The sequence below is a fragment of the Apium graveolens genome, chromosome 3 (genome assembly GCF_009905375.1).
Source record: "Apium graveolens cultivar Ventura chromosome 3, ASM990537v1, whole genome shotgun sequence".
Classification (NCBI taxonomy): Eukaryota; Viridiplantae; Streptophyta; class Magnoliopsida; order Apiales; family Apiaceae; genus Apium; species Apium graveolens.
The window spans coordinates 255,824,492-255,834,251 of NC_133649.1; positions in this window are offsets into that span (position 1 = coordinate 255,824,492).

Genomic DNA, 9,760 nt, shown 5'->3' on the forward strand with positions numbered 1-9,760 from the left:
GTCTTGACGCATCCGCGATCACCTTATTGTGTTTGCATTAGCACACAGCCCAATTCTTTATGTGAAGCATCGCTGAAAATCACAAGTTTCCTTGGTCATCTGGTAGTACTAACACCGGAGCGTTACCAATCTCGTTTCAATCTTGCAAGCTATCCTCACATTCTGCACTCCATTCGAACTTCTGATTCTTCCTGGTTAACTTAGTCAATGGCGTGGCGATTTTTAAATTTTTTTTGTAAACCTTCTATGATATCCTGCCAATCCTAGAAAAACTTCGCACTTCGGTAGGTGTCTTTGGCCTCTCCCAACTCATAATCGCCTCAATCTTTGCGGATATACTTTAACTCCTTCTCTCCATGACAAGTCCCAAAATAGAACTTCCTTTAACCAAACTCACCATTAGAAAACTTGGCATACGACTTCTCTTGCCGGAGTATCTCCAATACTATCCATAGGTGCTGCTTATGTTCTTCTTCCGACTTAGAAAATAAGGATGTCATCATGAATACCACTACGAACTTGTCTAAATACTTTTTAAATACCCGATTCATCAGATCCATAAATGCGGCCGGGGCATTAGTCAATCCAAAAGGCATTACTAAGAATTCATATGTCCATATCTGGTCCTGAATTGTCACACCCCAACTTAACAGCAAAATAAATATAGCTATTACATCTTTTAATGAAGAATACACAACCAAATCAAAGATCTTACAGTTTAGGGTTTGGAACAGCCCAACACTACCAACTATTACATCTGATTACAAATACCGAGTCCTCACACATAACTTTATTACTTATTCCTGAGCTCGACATAAGCATCAGCATCACAGGTCTTACGGGCAGTCTGCTTGAATCTAACCATAGCTGCTAGCTGTAATATCAGGTTAAAGCAGGAGTGAGCCAAATGCTCAACAAGTGCTAACAGTACGACACAAAACATAAATTGAGATATACTTTTAAGAATGACAATGGAAGACATAACCAAAGGTAACGAGAGATAAAACTATGTGAGATGGCATCATTTTGCTTGTATCAAATCAATTTTAAAATCATGTCTTAATCAAATCATTTTATGACGCTACGAATTACAACCGGTGATCAGCCGCGAAGTAATCCTGAACCTCGCTGGGTTTTAAAACATTAACGGAATCGCTAGGCAACTTTTAAGCCTAATATAAGTGTGGAAAGGACTCGCGTCTCAGTCCAGATCCACTATTCAAGAAAACATTTATCCCCCAAAAGTTCTTCTTTAAGTCTCGATACATCTTGGTGCTTCCCGGGTGGATTGAAAATTTCGAATTGTGGGCTTCATGGAGGATCTCATTCTTTAATTCAGGTACATGGGGAATCCATATTCTGGATGAAAACCTTAGTATCCCTTGCTCATCCCTTTGAGTATTAATCTCCTCTCCAGATAACTGATTCTTCTCTTTTTCCATTACTTCCTCTTGACACTTCTTTATCTTTTCCACTAGTGTTGGCTGAAAGGTCATTGCACGACAAACTTCCTCGACTTTTCCATAAGCACAAAGTTCCAATTCCAATTTTTCGATTTCTTCAGATAACTCTTTTGATGTTATCATCATATTCAATCTCTCCTTCCTACTCAGAGCATCGGCCACTACGTTCGCCTTTCCAGGATGGTAATTTATCGAGCAGTCATAGTCCTTGATCAATTCCAGCCATCTCCTCTGCCTCATATTGAGCTCTTTCTGAGTAAAAATGTACTTTAAACTCTTGTGATCCGTGTAGATTTCACACTTCTCTCCGTAGAGGTAATGTCTCCAAATCTTAAGTGCGAACACTATGGCGGCTAGTTCCAAGTCATGCGTCGGGTACTTTAACTCATGCGGCTTCAACTGTCTTAACGCATATGCGATCACTTTACTGTGTTGCATCAACACACAACCCAAACCCTTATGTGAAGCGTCGCTGAATATTACAAAATTCCCTTGATCATCTGGAAGTACCAACACCGGAGCTGTTACCAACTTCTGCTTTAACTCTTGAAAGCTATCTTCACATTCTGCACTCCATTCAAACTTTTGATTCTTTCTGGTTAACTTGGTCAATGGCGTGGCGATCTTCGAGAAATCCTTGACGAATCTTCTATAGTATCCGGCCAATCCTAGAAAACTTCGCACTTCCGTAGGAGTCTTTGGCCTCTCCCAACTCATAACTGCCTCAATCTTTGCCGGATCCACTTTAACTCCCTCATTTCCAATAACATGCCCCAAAAATTGAACTTCCTTTAACCAAAACTCACATTTGGTAAACTTGGCATACAACTTCTCTTGTCGGAGTATCTCCAATGCTATCCAGAGGTGCTGCTTATGTTCTTCTTCCGACTTAGAATAAATAAGGATGTCATCAATGAATACCACGACAAATTTGTCCAAATACTTCTTAAATACCCGATTCATCAGATCCATAAATGCGGCCGGAGCGTTGGTCAATCCAAACGGCATTACTAGGAATTCATAATGCCCATATCTGGTCCTGAATGCGGTCTTAGGAATATCTTCTTCTTTGATCTTTAATTGATGGTATCCCGATCTCAAATCAATCTTCGAAAAGCATTTTGCTCCCTTCAACTGATCAAAAAGGTCATCTATCCTTGGTAGCGGGTAGCGGTTCTTGATCGTACCTTATTCAACTCCCGATAATCTATGCATAGTCGCATACTCCCATCTTTCTTCTTTACAAACAGAACAGGTGCTCCCCATGGCGACGTACTTGGCCGTATCACCCTTATCCAATAATTCTTGTAGCTGGCTCGCCAACTCTTTCATTTCTGCTGGTGCCATCCTATATGGGGCCTTTGAAACTGGTTCCGTGCCTGGAGCAAGGTTGATCTCGAACTCAATTTGTCGATCTGGTGGTAAGCCTGGTAGTTCGTCGGGAAACACATCGGGGAACTCGTTAACTACAGGAATATCTTCCATGCTGGGCTGCCTCTCTCTGAATCCACTACATATGCTAGGAACGACTCACAACCTTTTCTAAGTAACTTCTTAGCCTGAACAATTGTAAGAAATAGTTGCTCTTGCCTCTGCCCCTTAAATACTACCTTCTCTCCACTCTTCGTCTTTAAATACACTCTCTTGGTCTTACAATTTATCTGAGCGCTATTCTCTCCTAACCAATCCATTCCTAAAATTATATCAAACTCTCCCAACTTGAAGAGTATCAAGTCGGCTGAGAACTTATACCCCGAAATATCAATCTCACACTTTGGACAAAATTGATTCACAGGAATCTTCTCTTGGTTCGCAATTACCACATTTACTACCTCACTCATAACCATTTTATCACATTGGAGCTTATCAACAAAAGATTCTGATATGAAAGATCTTGTTGCTCCCGAATCAATCAATACTTTAGCTTTGACATTATTGAGTAAAAGTGTACCTGCTATCACTCGAATTCTGTACAGCATCCTTCATCTTCAAATCAAATGTCCTTGCTGTTGCTTGCGGGGTTGGTGGGTGGTGGAGGTAATGCCAATACCTCAGCTGGCACGCTTGCACTGGTACTTGCCACATTCATCAGAGCTTTGACTGGTCCGGTTGCCTTGCACTCCCTAGCATGTGTCCAGTCTTCCCACACTTGTAGCACGTAACTCCTGGCTTCGGCATCTTGCACTCATTTGCCAAATGTCCCTTCTGATTGCACCTATAACAGGTCATGCTCAGCTTATTGCATACTCCGGGGTGCCTTCTTCCACAGTGCTTGCATTCCGGTCTCTGGAACCTGTTTTCTCCAACTTGCCCTTGGCTTGCCTGGTTGTTCCCTTTTGATTCTTGCCTTTTGCCCAAATTTCCCTTCTTTTGAAAATTTCCGCCCTTCTGGAAACCAATCCTCTTTATATTCCGATCTTGCGAACTTCCGGCTTCAGACTTTTCTCCATAAAATGGAACCTTCCTCTTCTTGTTATCCCTCTCTTTCCTTGACTGCATCCCATTATTCTCAATCAGAGCAGCTTTCTGTACTACTCCCGCATAAGTTTCAAGCTCAAACATAGCCACCCTATCTCTGATCCAAGGCTCCAATCCTTGCTGAAATTTCTTTGCTTTTTCCTCCTCAGTGCTGGTATACTTTGTCACAAACCTTGACAACTCAGTGAACTTCTTCTCATACTCCAATACAGTCATGTTCCCTTGCTTCAACTCAAGAAATTTTAGCTCCATCTGATTCTGCATGTACTTAGGGTAATACTTGTCCAGAAATAACTTCTTAAATCTCTCCCAAGAAACCTGCTGAGTGACTTCCATAGCCTTTACTGATTCCCACCAATAGATGACTTCTCCCTTCAAGAAGTAAGTAGCATACTCTCTTGATGTCTCCTAACTGTACCAACTCAAAAGCCCTTTCCATCTCCTTGATCCATGTGTTAGCTATCACTGGATCAGTGGTATCATGAAATACAGGTGGATTCACATTCTGAAAAGCCTTGAAAGTGACAATTTGTCTAGGTGGTACTGGTGGTTCAGGTGGTTGGTGTGGCTCACGGTTATCTTGGTTTTCAATTCGTTGTTGAAGAGTTAGTTGTTGTTGAGCTATAGCATTGGTTTGCTGTTGCAAGGTTTCCAGTAGTCGAAGAATATTTGGGTCTGTGGTGGAGGTGGTTGTTGGGTTCTTCTTTTTGGGAGGCATGATCCTGAAATAAGAGTTGTGTCAAAACAGATATGAATGATAAAATGATTCGAGGGTATCGCATGGCATTCTCATTTACATATGGGGTCAAGTTTCCAAATTAAGCAGATATGATGATAAAAACATAAAATAACAGTTGAGAGCAAATGGAACAATAGCACATAATTATTGAAATTTTAAAGGTCACAGTACATAGGATTGGGACATAGTCTTTCTAGGAATAACAGGCTTATTTAAAGGAAAAACGGAAACAACTGGGGATTCCATAGAGTCTGATAGTACAACAACATGAAAGGTAAATGGAAAGAACTAAGGCTCCACTCCATCTGAACGGGGCTTGGTAGTCTTTTCCTCTCGAAGCGTCTTCACAATGCTCTGGAGCTCATCCGCCACCATCTGAATGACATACTGGCTGGTACGGTCCCGGTGCGCTGGCATCTCCTCAAGCTTAGTGTTGACGTACTGAACCAAGGTCTCAAGTCTCGCATCTGCTCCTTGGGCTTCCCTTCGTAGTTTCGGCTGTCCGGATACACGTTCTTCAGTCGGTCTATCAGTCGGTCGTACTTGCCCTGAAGCATGTCGAACTCGCGCCTCAACTCAGCATACACGGAGAAAGCAATAGTGTCGTCCGACCCAGAGGATGACGAGGAATGCGCCCTTTGCTGACAACCAATAAGAGGAGTATTAATAATTTACTTAACCTACTCTCTCGCATAATATCTATAACCTACACAAATCCTATAACCTATTTGGGCTGTCCAGGGACTCTAAACCGTAGCTCTGATACCAAAACCTGTCACACCCCCAACTTAAACAGCAAAATAAATATAGCTATTACATCCTTTTAATGAAGAATACACAACCAAATCGGAAGATCTTACAGTTTAGGGTTTGGAACAGCCCAACACTAACCAACTATTACATCTGATTACAAAATACCGAGTCCCACACAACTATTATTACGTATCTACCATGAGCTCGAACCATAAGCATCACACCATCACAGGTCTTAACTTGCAGTCACACCCCCTAAGCTTGAAATCTACCACACCCAAAAAAGTAGCTAGTACCTAGCTGTAATATCAGGTTAAAGCAGGGAGTGAGCCAAATGCTCAACAAGTGCTAACAATAAGACACAAAACATAAATTGAGATAGACTATTTAAGATGACAATGGACAAGACATAACCAAAGGTACGAGAGATAAAACTAGGTGAGATGGCAGCATTTGCTTGTATCAAATCATTTTAAAATCATGTCTTAATCAAAATCATTTTAGTGACGCTACGGATTACAGTCGGTGATCAGCCGCGAAGTATCCCGAACCTCGCTGGGTTCTAAACAGTAACCTGGAATCCCTAGGCAACTTTTAAGGCCTAATATAAGTGTGGAAAGGACTCGCATCTCAGTCCAGATCCACTATTCAGGAAACATTTATCCCCCTTGGGACTGAAAATCCATATTTTAGTTATTCAAAAGCTGATGCCGAATTGTAACAAAATCTCTTTTAAAACAGTAAATATTTTTATTAGGGATTATAGATCAACTCGAAACATGGGAAATATGGTACTAATCTCAGGGCCATGATTCACCAAAACTTTACTCTAGTGGGGTAACCAAAGGGTTTCATATGTCAGAATTTGGACAGAAAATATGGTGAGACTAATGGATAATATGAAGGGGTAATGCCAAACTGGGCTCAAAGCAATGGTTCTCGTCAAGGTACAGGTGTTGGATCATTAAGAAGTTAAGCTTCACGTATAGTATTGGTGTTAAGGTAATGATCTCTAGCTCAGGATGTATATATATATCAGAACTGTCAAGCTTTAGGATAGGAAAGAGGGTATCAATCAATGAGGAATCATGTTGGTAAAGTTTCTGACTATCAGAGTTCAAGGTAAGGTTCTATAGGGTTCAAGTATAAGGCATGAGATATCAATACTTAGGAATCATCAGCATGTTAATGCAGAGGATCAATCAAGTAATATAACAACTCTTTATTTTATCATGGCATTTACTATCATGAAAAGAATTTTGAACTACTTGCAATACATACTCGAGGGTTGCATGGCATTCTATATAATTCAAAGATAAGTGAGAGATAACGCCTTATTTAAACATATCAAATGACTCAGGATAATTGCATCATTATATATGAACTGTTTATAGTAAATACGAAGGTCAGTTGAATCACTTGCCTTGAGATAGGCTAGTCTGGTCTGACTGGTAGGAGCACCCTTGGAGCTTCACTCGACTTTTATGGCAAGTTTTCCCTCCGTCTCGAGATCCTACATAAATAATAATCCTCATTATATATATTCTCACTAACTTAACCTATTTCCAACTTGAAAATTAAACACGGATGGCACTTAGGCCTAATACGCACTTAATTTATATTCACTTTTATTATATTGCACACACATAGCCACATATTCACATATCATATATTAACACCAAATAACACCATATATACCATAATGCAACACTAGGCTTGGATGATCTCGACTCACACACGTAAGTCACGTCGTCGCTAAACTAGACAAAGTCTTCAAATTTGGCTCCCTAACTCGATGTGCCTTTCCTAAATTATTAAAACCTATTGACCCTCACTTGTGCCTTTTACTCTACTGACCTTATACCATCTTAAAAACTATGGTAGTCGACCTACTATACTCACTTCTAAGTGTTCTAAAACCTATGTGATAAGTGATAGTGCTCACTGGTGCAAATTTCAGAATGACAACTATAGTTTCTTGAGTGCATTAGGCACTCTTAAAATACAAGTTTTCCTTCAAAACTTTTACTCAAGACTCTCCTGACCTAAGGGCATCTCAAATCTTGATTGGCCTCAAGGTCCTGGCTTGGGCCTAAGCTAAAAGTCCAAGGTTCCCCTGCTTTCTGGGCAGAAAACGCCCTGACTTGAATTAACTTGTGACACATGGTTCTAACTCATATCCTATGAACTGTGGCTGGAAAACTTCTCTGACACTCCCTATAACTAAGGCCCAATAGGGCCAAATGAGGGCCTACCCATGACATGGTCAAATCTCCCTATTTCTAAGGTACAACAAAACTGTCCCCTGTTGGACAGATTTTGTTATTCTACTTGTGCACCTAACCAAATGACATGCAAACCTCCAACCAACTCCTAAAACCTTTTGTATACTCCCAATACTAACTTCTGGTGGCTTGGGCCTCAAAGTGCACACCAATGATATGGTCAAAACTCACTCTAAACCTCAGGGTACTAAACTGATTCTTTGCAGAAACTATAACTCTCATTCTCCAAGGTTTTTGACTTGACAAACTCAACTAACAACAACTCAATACTTAAACCAAGACTTATACATGGTATTCTACTGAACTAAATCCCTTATTCTCAAAATAACCTTGGTGAGATCATCCTTACCTAAGGTACAATTATGGCAAAACAAGAGAATCTACACTTCACAAATCACAAATCTTCATGCTTTTGAAACAACAAGGTATGCATTTTTATAAAAGATAATCACGAATTATTACCATGCAACAAGAAGCATAAATCAATATTAACACATTATACCTACTGAAATTAAGGCTCACTAACAAAATCTTTCCAAATGATCAAAATCTTACAACATTCTAAGAGAAATCCTCATGCATGCATGCCTTCGAGTTTTTCAAACCAAAACAACACATTTTCTACATATATTCCATCTTAAAATTGACATGCAAGCCTAGCATAAGGTATACCTAGATGATCACTTAGCATGCAAGGAGTTTTATCAAATTTTCACCACAAAATTCAAGTCATTATCACATAAACATGCAAAAATTGATCAAAACAACAAGAATGATTTCAAGGACCATTCATTCGGCTCCCATATGGTCATGGCCAAATGAAATGGATGGAAATGGCCATTAAATCATCAAGAGTTCCTTCTCATGACTAGGCACTTATCCATTCATTGTAGTCCTCTAAAAAACAACCTTAAATCCATAAGAATCAAGATTGTATTTTGAGTTTCACTAAAACCTTTACATGCAACCTTTAAACTTAAACTTTCTACTCAAAACTCTTTGAAATATGAGTGATCATGGTATGGGAAGTAACATTTACTTGTATAAAGAGTAGAATCTTGGTGGAGGAATGAAGAAAAATGGGGAGGGGGTGGTTCTCGGCTAAACCCGAGAGTGAGAGAGGGATGGCCGAGAGTGAGGGGAGGAGGAGGGAGAGAAGAATGAGTGTGGTATGGGTGATGAGTGAAAATGATCATGTCTTTGCTTGTTTTTATGGTATTTGATTTGACAAAATTTGAGTGGAAAGGAGAATTGACAAGTCTAAACCTCCACTTATACTTGGTGCATTTTGCATGCAAGGGTAAAGAAGGAAATTGGCTAGAGAAATAAGAGTTAGTGGGGTTGGAATTGTCCTCTTTGTCCTTGAAAAGAATGAGAGGGTGGTTTGCATGCAAGGGCTTTCTTGTAATTTGCTAAATATGACAACTAAAATTTATAATGATTTATTTTTATAAAATAAAATACATGTTCAAAAATTATAAAAAAATATACCATAAAATAACTTGGATTTTTAGAGACTTTATAAAATCATTTTCAAAATTTGTGAACAAAATACCTTTTAAAAAGAAAATTTTTTCCAAAGCTTAAAATATTCCTTATAAATCAAAAATAAAGAAATTAAATAAACTCTTGCTTTGAAAAATCATATACTACACAAAGCAAATTTATAATGCAGAAATTTTCACTCACACTAGCGTACAATCATTGAATATATTTTTCATTTGACTTTAATATTATACCAAATCCACAAATAATATTACATAAAATGCCGGTCGTAACATGAATGTTGTCTTGGGAATATCTTCTTCTTTGATCTTTAATTGATGGTATCCTGATCTCAAGTCAATCTTTGAAAAGCACTTTGCTCCTTTCAGCTGGTCAAATAGGTCACCTATTCTTGGTAGAGGTTCTTAATTGTTACCTTGTTCAACTCCCGATAATCTATACATAGCCGCATACTTCCATCTTTCTTCTTTACAAACAGGACAGGTGCTCCCATGGCGACGTACTTGGCCATATCACTCCTTTGTCCAACAATTCTT